General features: G+C 46.1%; 1 protein-coding gene across 17 annotated transcripts in view; it reads right to left on the reverse strand.

The window, feature by feature from the left end:
• TRERF1 (transcriptional regulating factor 1) overlaps positions 1-12,388 on the reverse strand; it is a 224,166-nt gene that overhangs the window by 162,830 nt on the left and 48,948 nt on the right. For 2 of the 17 annotated variants that reach the window (XM_055113604.2, XM_055113603.2), the window contains exon 3: positions 7,999-8,095. The exons of 13 other annotated variants lie outside the window; for them this stretch is intronic. The gene's annotated coding sequence lies outside the window, so the exon portion shown is untranslated. Of the gene's footprint in view, positions 1-7,998; positions 8,096-8,975; positions 9,032-12,388 lie in introns of those variants that run through there. 2 more of the 17 variants (XM_055113605.2, XM_055113606.2) reach the window with 2 other exon arrangements.

The following is a 12,388-nucleotide window of genomic DNA, read 5'->3' on the forward strand; positions in this document are numbered from 1 at the left end:
CCAAGCCCTGCACTCCAGGGAGGGATCACCACTGGGAAAAGGAACTGAAAGACTGAAATGCTTTGTGAGTGGGACCCTGTCTTATCTCCAGCTTAGAACAGAGGTCACAACAAAAGGGGGACATGGACAGCATTTGGCCAGACCCTTCCTGTTACAGAGGACACCAGGACCAAGAGCTGTTATCACAAAGCTAATTTACTCACAGGAGACCAGGTATTGGATCCCAGTTCTCCCATCTCCCAGAACAGGGCTTTTCGAGATCTTCTCAAATGAACATGGAGCAGGTGCTCAATAAATGTTGGCTCAGCTACACTGGACTGCAATGCATGGTGGGTGGAGAGTGCAACCCTAAAATACTTTTTGTCTGATACCAGGAGGTCCCATCTTCCAGAAGATGTTTTGGGGGTTAGAGTAGCCTGTCCTCATAATCTACTCTGGCTCTTAAATGCCTAGGGTTAAGGACTGCCCTTCAACAGGTCCCTAAGCTAGATTGCTGCACCCATCTGCCATTATTTCCCAGCCGGGGGGAACAATTCTGGGAGACAGGGTGATATTGCACAAGTCACAGGGCAGGGAATGAAAAGCTGGGCTCCAGCCTCTGGTGAACAGTCTCAGCAGATGGCCTCAGGGAGTCCTCCTGCCCACACCCACCATCCCCATGCCTTCCTGCATCCACGTCTACCCTTTGAACACGATCTCTAAGAAGCTGCTGGTCCTGTGGGCCTCGGATCCTAAGAGCCTATACTCTCCCATCTGCTGGCCACCACAGAGCTCATTCTTCTGCCCCCACCTTCACCCTCAGCCTTCCCGCCTACTCTACCTGCCTAGAACATCTGTGGGCCCTCAGAACATGGAGCAGTGGGCTGGAGGGTTCTATGTACATTTCTACCTGAGTTTACCATGAGCTCTTGATGTGTCTTCTGGAATCCTCCCCACAGAGTAAAGCTTTGCTCCCAAAATAAAATAAAGCTTAAAATGTGATGAAGGCCTGTATGTGCCAGGTGCTTGGCCAGGGTCAGGCTGGGCTGTGTCTCAGGAACTGGGAGAAAGACATCCAGAGCTGGAATCCAAACAGCCGAACTCCAGCCTCACCCCATCAGCCTCTATCTCCTTCCCATGACTGATTTTCTTCGCAGACCTCATCGACACCTGACATTGTAGTAGATGTGTACACATATACTTATTATCTGTCTTGCTCATTGGAAGGAATGCTCCATGAGGGCAGGGGCTGGCTTTGTCTATCCTGGCAGCCAGGGCAGCACCTGGCACATGGCAGGGGTGTGATGCCTGCTAAATGAATGAAGAAATGAATGAGTGAATGAATAAGCAGTTGATCCTGGATGTGCCTCAATCATGACCAAGTCACTTAACATCTTTAAGTTTCCTTATTTATAAAACGAGGATAATAATCATGTATTCTTTATGTGACTGGAGTGATCATTAAACAAGAAAATGATCATAAGAGCATTTAGGATGTACCTGGGACACAGCAAACCATCGATAAACGTTAGCTATTACTTGTTAGCCATTATTATTATAGTCACTGATGGAAACACAGAGAAATAAAGCCTCTTTATTATACCCTGGGCAGTTTTTAGGCTAACTAACTGAAATTCTGTGTGTGTAAGACCTATCCAGAAAGGATCATTAAGAGAGGCCTGAGCCATGGGCCTGCATAGATACTATGGGTCCCTCAGAGCATCAGTCTTAGCAGAAAATCTTTTCATGTCCCTGAAAGTGATAAGCTCATTTGCACAAAGGTTGCTTTATGGGTCTCTGATAGCCATCATCCCAGCAATTAAAGTCTTCAAATACCTAATTCCTGCCCTCAAGAGCTTACAGTCCAGCTGGGGGAAATGAGACATTAACATATGAAAGGTGACCTATAGATTCAAACTCAAGACAACATATGTCAAATGTCAAATGTCAAATGAGTACACTGGAGATGAAGTCCTGAGAAACGCTGGTAAGGTGAATGTTTAACAAGCAGCACACACACACACACACACATACACACACAGCAGTTGTCAATTTCCATGGTATAAATACTCCCACTATGGCGTTTCAAGCTGCTGATGCGAGGGCCACTGGACATGGAGTTGGGAAGAGACATGCACAGTTAACTCCTACGAGCTGGTGCGAGCCAGCTTCCACACGCATCACCTATCTAGGTCCTATTGTCAATAATCTCTCAAACAGGTCAAGGGCTGTGGGCCAAGTGGTCAGTGCTAACAACCAGCATCTTTGTAGTACTTCAGGTTACAAAGCACATCAGAGGTCATTACTGTATTTCATCCTCACCACCTGGCCAGAAAGGCATTCCTGCCTTCATTTTGCAGATAAATAAACTGGGTTTCAAAAAAGTACCACAAATTTTTCACTGTCATTCTGCAAGTGAGTGACATTGTCAGGGCTTGAACCAGTATCTTCTGGGGCAGCCAAGGCCTCTCATCATCCCCTCTGCCCCTGAGAAGGAGGGCTTCTCAGAGAAGTGGTTGAAGGACGATGAGAAGTAAGTAAAGGTCAGAACGGAGATTCAGGAGAGGTACAGCGCTTACGCAGATGGTGAATTCCCTGCAGAGTGCAAAGGTCACGGGAGTGTGCAAGGCCTGGCAAAACCTGAAACTAATGCAACCATTTAGTTCAGTGTGCTTCACCAGAGAATTTCTTTCCTAAAACAGTGACCTAGCTATTAAAATCTGCATTCCCAAATCCACTGCAGCATTAGGTGAATGAGCAAAAGAAATGGAAGGCAATTTAAATGACTAAATATAGGGGAGCTGGTTAAATAAGTTATAGAACTTCCGCATAATAGAATGCTGTGCCACCACAGAAAGTCAGGTTTTAAAAGAGCAGTGTACAACTAGGAAATCCTCACAATAGAGTTTTTAAAGCACATTACATAACAATATGTGCAGTATGATTCCAGTTCTGTAAAAATGAACAAGCAGGCAAACTCTCCAATGTATATATGCAGGGAAAAAAAAAAAAAAAAAAGACTGCGATGTAAACTTCCAAATCCTCACACTGGTTTCTTCCAGAAAGATGGATGCTTTTATTTTCTTCTCTATGATTTCCTATATGTTCCAACTTATTTCTGTTAACAGGTTGCTTTTATGACCATAAAACAGTAAACGGACCAGATTTTTAAATCTGGATTTTCAAAGCCCGAGAAGACTACAAAGAATCAGTGAGGTAACGCCCAGGAAGACACCCCTCTAGGGTGAAGGTCCAGGTGCTCAGGCCTCTGATACTTTCCCCATATACTCCAAAGAGACAAGCCAGGTCACCCCCAAACTCCAACTCTCCCCCCACAACACACTAACAACAGCACATCCCTCCACACCATCCCCGTGCCTCCTCCGTCAGCAGGCTATCCTGTCTACACCCTCCCCTGATCAACGCCCACCTTGGTGGGGGACAAGGCTTGGAAGGCACAGCAGAGAAGCCAGGCACAGCCAGTAATTCATGAGCACCCTCCATGTGCTGTGCAGTAAGCCAGGGCTTCACATACGGGACTGCAGATGTACACATTCATTCTAATACCTAGTCATTGCTTCCAACACTTTCCAGAGAGGAGAGTGAAGTTCAGAAATAATATCTAGGCTCACTCAGCCAGCGAGTGTCCAGGATTGGGAATAAAAACCAAGTCTAACCAGAATTGGTCTATAGATGCTTAAGAGGCTTGCCCAACAACTGCACTTGGCCATTAGGAAATGCAAAATAATAATAATATAGCAATACTAATGCAAAAAAAATTTCAATTCAACTTTTCATTTATACTCAGGCTGAAAGTGAAATGTACCACCAGTCCTGATTTGAGAATATTAAAAAAACCAGATATTTAATCATTTTAAAGGAAAGAAAAGGAAAGGGGGGGGAAACCTCAGCTCTGCGCTCAACCCTCATTCAGTGAAGTAAAAATAAAAACCCAACCTCCCCCCAACACATTGTGCTTTAATGAAAGCACCAAGCCAATCTTCTTCACTACCGCCCACCACAGCCCACTTCGTTTAAATTTAGGCACCCACCAGGCAAACTGTACCCAGCCACATTCTCTGAAATGAAGTCATAAAATTCTCATCTGTAACACCGGCACTTGTTCCCAGGAAAACAAGACAGGTGGGGTAGACAGGGCCGGCATCCTTCTGGGGAGTCCAGGCTGTGCCTCAGAAGAGCCCTCTGCAAAGAGTTGGTTCCGTGACCAGGCTCAGCCCACATGGGGCTGTGTGACCTTGTGACAGCCAACTTCCCCTCTACAAAGTCAGGGTGGACTAACTAAAAGGAGCGCTAAGGCCCATCTAAATGTACAGCTCTATGGCTAAAGCCCAGATGCCCCACCCACCTCCCAACACCCAGAGAATGAACAGCAACCCAAGATGTGGGTAGAGCAGGGCTAAATTCATTGGTGTGACCTCGGGCTGCTGTCATTCTTAAGATCTGGCTCTTGCATTATTCAGTTCTCAGGAAATGTCTGACAACAGGAGGGGGACAGAGGATTGAGCCCGCAGGAAGGCTTTGGCAATGAAGGCTCTGTGGCCACCCTTTGGTCCCATTCAGGCAAGATCGGAGAGATTTTGCCCACTCGGACTCAACAAACTCTGAGTCCCTGATGCCATACCTGGCTTTGTAAGTGTGACTGGGTCAGAGAAGAGACCGAAGAGAGAAGCTACTAGCTAATGAAAACTCTCCTCAGTTTCCTGGATGAAACTGAGGCTTGAGGGGCCTACAAGCTAGCTGGATTTTTCTTCCAACAACCTAGTCCATGGATTTTTTTCCAAGGTTCTCTTCCAGTGTTTCATGAGCGTATCTAAGCCCTTACAGTAGGTCCATAATCACCCCTCAAGCAAAGGAATGAGACACTCTAGAAAAGGGGAATACAATTACCATTCACAACTCAAGGAGAAGCACGGCCTTAACAAATGCGTAGCTCACATCTCTGTACTACAGATGCCATCAAACTACCTCACGCTCACTGAGACCTGTGGATTGACCACACTGTTCAACCAACATGTGATTCCAATTCCTGCAATCAGTGGATAAGCAACTGCCATCTGATCAATGGTCATGCACACATGTATGTGTGCACACACACACAATTCTGGTCTTCCCCAGGCCCTGCCCCCCTTCACACCTGGAATGTCCCAAGCAGGTCTGTTCCCAGTTCGTCATCTTCTGAGCCACCCTCTAAGGACTCCATCAGAATCCAGTAGAAAATCAGAAAGGGTCAGAAAAAGGAGATGTAGAGGAAACTGGAAGGAAACTGATGGCCTCTGAGTGCTGAAGCTCTCATATGTGTGACTTTACTATCCAGTTTCAAGAGCTGAGAAATAAACCTCCCAGACCTCTCCCCTTGCTCCGACCGACTGAAACAAGAACCCCAAATCTGGGCCCCCACCCCTCCTCCCACCATGGCCAACTCAAAGCCCAGAATGCCCCACCCTCCAAAGGTAGTACTTTGAAGGCAAATAAAAGTGAGATATGCATATTACACTAATTTACACAGTGCTAAATTTACCCAGCCCATCTTCCCAAGAGGGGGAAATGATAGAGAATAATAAATATTTTTTATTGTAAAAGTAAATATAGTACTTTTACAGTAAAATACTTTTATTGTAAAAGTATGGCTGACGCAGGTAGTATTGAAGAGCATGAACTCTGAAATCAGGATCTGGATTCAAATATAGACCCTCTCACTTAATAGCTGTGTGACCTCAGGCAAGTTACTCAACCTCTTCGAGATTTCTTGTCTGTACAGGGTGTATTATAAGAGAGAACATATATAACTTGGGATTTATTCATTTGTTTCCACAATGAAACCCACAAACTGTTTTCCTCAGCTGCCTGGGATGGTGGGAGGAGAATTACAAGTACCCCAAGAACTAGAAGGACCCAGACTTCAGAAGCAGAGTAAGAACGACAAGACAGGCACATCAGTCCCCTACCCTATCTAGGCCCCTGTACACACCCATACACACACCCTGAAGGAGGCGCTGAGGCCCTCACCCACAAACCCCCTTGGGCCACCCTTGCAGACAAGGAACACTGCAGAAATGATCTAGGCATCTGGTTTTCAAACTTTTTTTAGCAGCAGAATCACAGACCCCAATATAGAGAACAGAGATAAAAGGCAAGATGCTCTCAGAGCAGTGGATTCTAAGATTAACTGATCTGCAGCCCTGGAAGAAACTTACAAACTAAAATTACACTGTAACAGAGAAGGGGGAGAAAGAAAGGAGAGGAAGGAGACAGAGGGCATCATCGGAGTATGGAGACAAGAAATTCAATGTGTAACTGGGTTGGGACCTCATGAGGATTACATCTCATTTGTGAGACAAAAACCAACAGCCTCAGGCACTTTCCCCAGAAAGTATTCTCTATACAAACCCCTGGTTAGAGGGGTCAAATGACAGGACACAGGCACTGTCGGGATGTACTGTAGAATGACAATATTATATCACTGATTAATATTGATTAAGATATTATTCAATATTGAATTACTGATTAAGATTCAAACACCCTACTCCCTGAATGGCTTTCACCTGCCTGACAAAATCCCCTATGTCCCAAGACATCTTCTGGGAAAATAGATACAAAATGCCCAGTGCCTTTGCCCCAGGAAATGCCACCTCCTATTCAGCCACCACTCCTCACCTCACTCATCCTCGTTGTTTGTCTTTTCAGGTTTCATGGACAGCATTTGTTTTCCAATAAAAACCCCACTCTATTAAACAGAAGGACACCCAGCCAGTTGTGCCAGCTCAGAAGCTTGTCTCCATCAGAAGTGCATTAACAACCCACTCAAGCGAAGTGTATGACTTGCTAGTTTGGGCAGGTCATAGGTCAGAAGATACCTGCTCTTAGAGAAATAATATATACAGCAATCGTCTGATAAACCAGCCAAAGACCAACATTACAGAGGAGTGGCACTGTGGAGGGGTCCGTCAGAAAGCATGGCCAAAATAGAATATTCCTTCCACTCATCGCAGAAAGTCTGAGTGATGTGAGTTAAGACAGCAAAATATTTTCACAAGCATTCCCACCGGTCAGAAGCCAACTCCACTTTGCAACCTGAATCCTATATTATTATTTGGGAATGACTGTTTAGCATCAGTGATTCCCAAGAAGAAGGTGATAAGTCAGTAGGATGGGAAGGGCAGGGGCCCTGAAGTCAGAGTCCTGAGTTCAAATCCCAGCTCCAGCACTTGCTAGCTGTGTGCCCCTGATTAGAGGATGTATGCGGACTGGATAAACGTACACAAAATATTCAATAAATACCAGCCCTCTCCTAATGCCTTCCTTCTATCTCCAACCCTACCCCCAAAGTGAAGCAGGTCTGAACATTGTGCAAAACCATTATAGGGCATGTACCATTTAAACCCAGGACAGAATCACCTCTGAGTTTGTGCAGTATGGTAATAAGGAATCCAGAGTGTGGCCATCACATGCCCTTGGTCCTTATTTTCCTAAGCACCTTTCCATAATTTGCCCAGTGCCAAAATTCTATTCATCCTTCAAAACTCAGATCCAATGCCATCTTTGCATCTCTCAACAAAAATTAACCCCCCGCTTCCACTACTCCATTTTGCCTGTGTGCTTACTTTGTTCTCCTTGGTATTACAGTTATGTTATGGTTCTGCCCCTCCAACTCCAAAGAAAAGACTCTCCAGAAGTGAGATCTTGTCTCTCTCAATCCCCAAACCTTCTCGGCCTGGCACATTGCCTTGTGCATGGCAGATCAAGAAAGATTTTGGATGAACGGGTGAATAAATGGATAGATGGATGGATGGGTGGTCTGATGGACGAATGTATGGGGAAGGAATCCATTCAAGATTGTCCTGACACCATGTAAAATGCATGATCAAAGCAATTCTGTAGTGAGAGCTCATCTTAAGTAAGCCAGTGAAACTACAAGGAGATCATGCACTGCTAGGGAGACCATCCCACAGGTAACACCAATGCTCTGGGGAGCAGCAGAAATACTGGCCTGGAACCTACGTTGTGTAGGCCTGATTCAAGCCCTGATCCAGTGTGTACTTCAATCAATTCCCATCCGCTCTATGGGCCTCAGTTTCTCCATCTCACCACCTGCCGCCTGGAAAACACAGGGAGAGATTTAACCAGATGGAAGGAAGTCAGGCAGCATGGAGAGAAAATGCTACATAGTCCCCAGGGTCCATTTTATTTTCTAAATGGTTTTGTTGTTTGGTGACTTTTAAAAAGAAAACTCCAATGGAAGAGAAATGAAACAGAATGTACAGAATTTTTTAAAAATAAAACAAAAATCAGAAGGAAGTAGGTCCCTCTCATAGGTTTCTCATGAAACCAATACTGTAGTCAAATTATAGTAATGAGCTGGAGTTATCATTCCCTTTACACACAAAAACATACTAAACCTAAAATGATCAAAGAGAAAGTATAGACCCCACCACACTAAATTCCACCCCAGAGCTCCCCTGACAGTGAAATCGTTCCCGACTACCAAGCGAGGGACCTGGGTGTCTTCAGGTATCTGCTTGCATGAAAGGAAGAGGTCCTCCTGAATGGAAGCCGACACCCAAATGCCAGCACACAACCAGGAAAGAACCCAGACCTTGGAGCGGCTGCAGCGCTGGGGTCCCTGGCCAATGCCGTCCTGGTGTAGCTTTGTATCTAAAACACTGGAGCAAGCAAGTTCTTCCAGTTTTAAGACTTTGGAAAAGTCACATGCATTGCTGTAGTCTGTTCCGGGCCTAATGCTGATTTGAAGTAACCAGAACTTGACCATGGGGAAGGAGAGGGAGTAGGGAGGAGAGAAGACCTCCAGTGGGTCATTGAGACTAGAACTGTGGCATTCTGAACATGTCTGGTAGTAACTGAATGCTCCAGGAACAGAGGCCAGCCTCTCTACCCTAGTTTCTGATTCCCATCCATCCCCCATGGTCAGATCCTCTATGGTGTGGTAGTGAATGGAGAAAGTCACTTTTGTTGCCCACCATTAATCCACACTCTTTCTGTTCTCCAAGAGGGTCCCACAGGACCTCAAATAGATGGAATTCTTGTATTAGAGCCTTCTGATATTCCAGGAGTCACTGTGAGGCTGTGGAAAGAACATACTCTTTGGAATCAGAATTGTGTTAGAATCCTGATTGTCACTCAATGGAACCCACCCCAGAGGAAAACCTGCTTTCACTGGATCCAGTCGTCTCCAAAGAGGAGTCACAGGACCTGCATCTTTTGTGTGGAGAAAAATACTCCTGGTCCCAGTCACAGACCATAACCCTAACCTCAGCCAGCTACACCCTAAATGCAGCACCACTATTACACAATGGAGAACCAAGCACAGGGGTCTCGTACGGCTCCATGTGATACAACCCAAATGACAGCTGATGACAGCTGCGCAGCCCAGCATGCAAACACATGCCAAGAAGGAGAAGTAAGACAGCTAGATAATAACAAATATAACTATCCTGTGGGGTGGGGCGGGGGCAGCAGTTTCACCCCATCTCATTGTGAGGGGCTTTCCTTTGGCACAAGCATTCACGATTGCTTGACACTGGCTTGCTTATTGGGGGTACGCCTGGGGATGCAGTTGCAAACAAAACACAACCTTTCCCCAATCCCAATCACTCACCACCACCAGGGCCCGTGCCCTTAGAAGGGCAGTAAACATTGGCTGGAGGAACAGCAGCATCCTTGTGAGACTGTGGGTTCCGGAAGCAAGGGGGCTCCACTCTAGGACAGTCACCTCCCCACAAAGCTGGGGATGGGAGAAGACGAGGACTCACAGAGAAGACACCAGCAATAAAAAAGGAGGCAGGTGTAAGGGGTGTCCAGCCATGGCAACCATTATCCTGAATGTCCCCAAAGTCCCAATGTCAAATAGTCTGTCACCACCACCCCCATAAACACTGGCTGTGTCCCAGACAGCACCACATTTCAGAATCTCAAATAGATGTTCTTGACAGGTCTTGCTCCCAAGGAAGACACAAGATTGTCTAGGAGACCCGAGTCCCAACTGGGGCCTTGGAAAGGACAGAATTCACCACCTCCTCCGCTTCACTGGCCAGAGAAAGGTGGAGGGGTGTGAACTAAACTGCAGGGGCCCCTGGCCATCCTCCCAATGCACCAGAAAAGCACGGCCCTGTCAAAGCATCCGGGGCCAATCATTTGAGAAGCCTTTGAAGAGGAGGGCACAGGCCACAGAGGGTGGGAAGGGCAGGTATTCTATGGGGGCCAGCAGCAAATACCTCAGTGGAGAGGCAGCAACCAGCCAAATGAGTACAGAGGCCAATCTGAGATACTGAATTAATTACCATAAAAAACCAGGCCGTCAACTACCAGTTACCCAGAAGGACTATCTCAACACCTTTCTTTTCACCAAAGGCTCCCTTCACCATCCGTGCTCTCAAAAGAAAAGATTCACAACACTTCTCATCATTACAATTAACACCTTTTCAGCCCTACTATGCTGTAGGCCTACACCAGGTACTTTAAATATCTCATCAAATGCTTAAAACCACCCAATTCAGGAAAATTGTTATTATCCCCATTTTACGGATGAGGTAACTGAGGCCGAGAGGCTACATAACTTAACCAGAGCTCCAAGGCACAGATAAGCATACAGACATGCACAAAAAGATTGTATCCGCCCCACCAGATTTCAAACTCCATGAGACCCCCAGGCCCTGCCTCAGAGCCCGCTTGCAGAGAACCTAGCTCCCAGTTTGGTGCCAGCATGGATGGGGCACTCCGTGGGTACCTCTCCAGCCACTTACCACTCTCCACACCCTGCCCGACCCCGCCCCACCTGCAAGAGGGAACATGCTGTGCCTGGGAGTCTTGTCTTTTCAGTTCTTCGCAACTGAGTTCATCCCCAAAGACTGAAATGCCTCAAGCCCTGTGTACCACTGGAGACCAAATGGAACTTCACGGATTCATTTCTTGAAAAGAAAACCACCACCTGCAGGCAGACAGGAGCCAACTACATTTCTACTTAAGGAAAAAGGTCTTGGGCTTTGAAGCATTCCTCTCAGCAGCCGATAACGAAGAAATAAGAGTGGGTCCTTTTATTAAAAATTAATATTTTACATAAAAACAAAACAGATGCAACATAAACCTCTAGTCTAGAAGCAAGTAAACACCAATTTGCACAGACTTGTTTAGTTGGCTCCAAAATGTGCCTTCCACTGTTTGGAGACCAAAATTAACTTCCAGTAGTAAATTTAGGAATGAAGAAGTTAAGATGGCTATGGACCCTCACCCAAGACCTTGGTACTACTTGGGACCATAAAAAGGATTTTCTATGTCTTTTTAGACCCCTGAGGCTGGGTTGCCTGTATTGCAGAGGGCCCTGTCAGTCCCAACTGGCATGCATCTGCCGGGCATCTGAAAGCTTTACAGTAAATGGTGACTCATCTATTGCAGCCACCATAGGTACCGCTAATGTAATAAGCTGAAGTTTGTTCCATCCACATGAAAGAGAAACACCGGGTGCAGGGCTGTGAGTCTGACTCAAACTGAGACCCCTGTTCACCGCTACTCGTCAGCATCTAGCTGCAACTCAAACTGTAATTACCCAGCTCTTAGGGACTGAAGGCAGGGGGAAGGGGGGTTTCTAAGGAAGGGTCACATCCATAAACACAGAACTCACTTCTTATAAGTCATTTCTTTTGTTATTGTTGTTGATTTGGTTATTACCAAATGTCTACCCTTCTGAATTCTTATAAAGTCATTTCTTATCAAGCTAAGTCTCCCCATGTGGTCACTTATTCAACAAATATTAACGGAGCACCTACTACATCAGACTCTATGCTAAGTGCCAGATACACAAAGGTGAGCAAAACAAGATCGAATGCTGCCCTCATGGAGATTCTAAGTCCGGACTAGCTGCTTTACATACCTTTTCTCATTTAATAGATCCATCTTACAGATGAGAAAACTGACGCTAGGAGAGGTCAGGGAAGTCACTCAGGGTCGCACATTAATTAAGTGGGGAGCCTGGACTCACACCCGCTTCTGTGGCACCCTGAAGGTGAGGCTCTCAGCCACCAAGTTGCTGACAAAGAGAGAGGAGCGAGGTCCAGTCCCTGTTCTGAGGAAGCTGGAGCCTAGTTAGGACAGGGACAATAAAGAAAGTATTGGGGTGCAAAAAAGAAAGTACTGGGGTGCTCGCAGAGAGGGAGAGGCTCACGAGACAGAGACAGCAAACCTCAGCTGGGGTAGATTCTGGACATCTTCCCCAAAAAAGGCCATGAAAGTGGGAGGGAAATAAGGCCCAAAAAAGCAGGTAAAAACGAGGCTGGTGCTAGGTTGTCTCCCAAAAATTCACGGCCACCTGGAATCTTAGAATGTGATTTTATTTGGAAATAGGGTCTTTATAGACATAGTTAGTTAAGATGAGGTTATA

This window comes from Pan paniscus, chromosome 5, assembly GCF_029289425.2.
Source record: "Pan paniscus chromosome 5, NHGRI_mPanPan1-v2.0_pri, whole genome shotgun sequence".
Classification (NCBI taxonomy): Eukaryota; Metazoa; Chordata; class Mammalia; order Primates; family Hominidae; genus Pan; species Pan paniscus.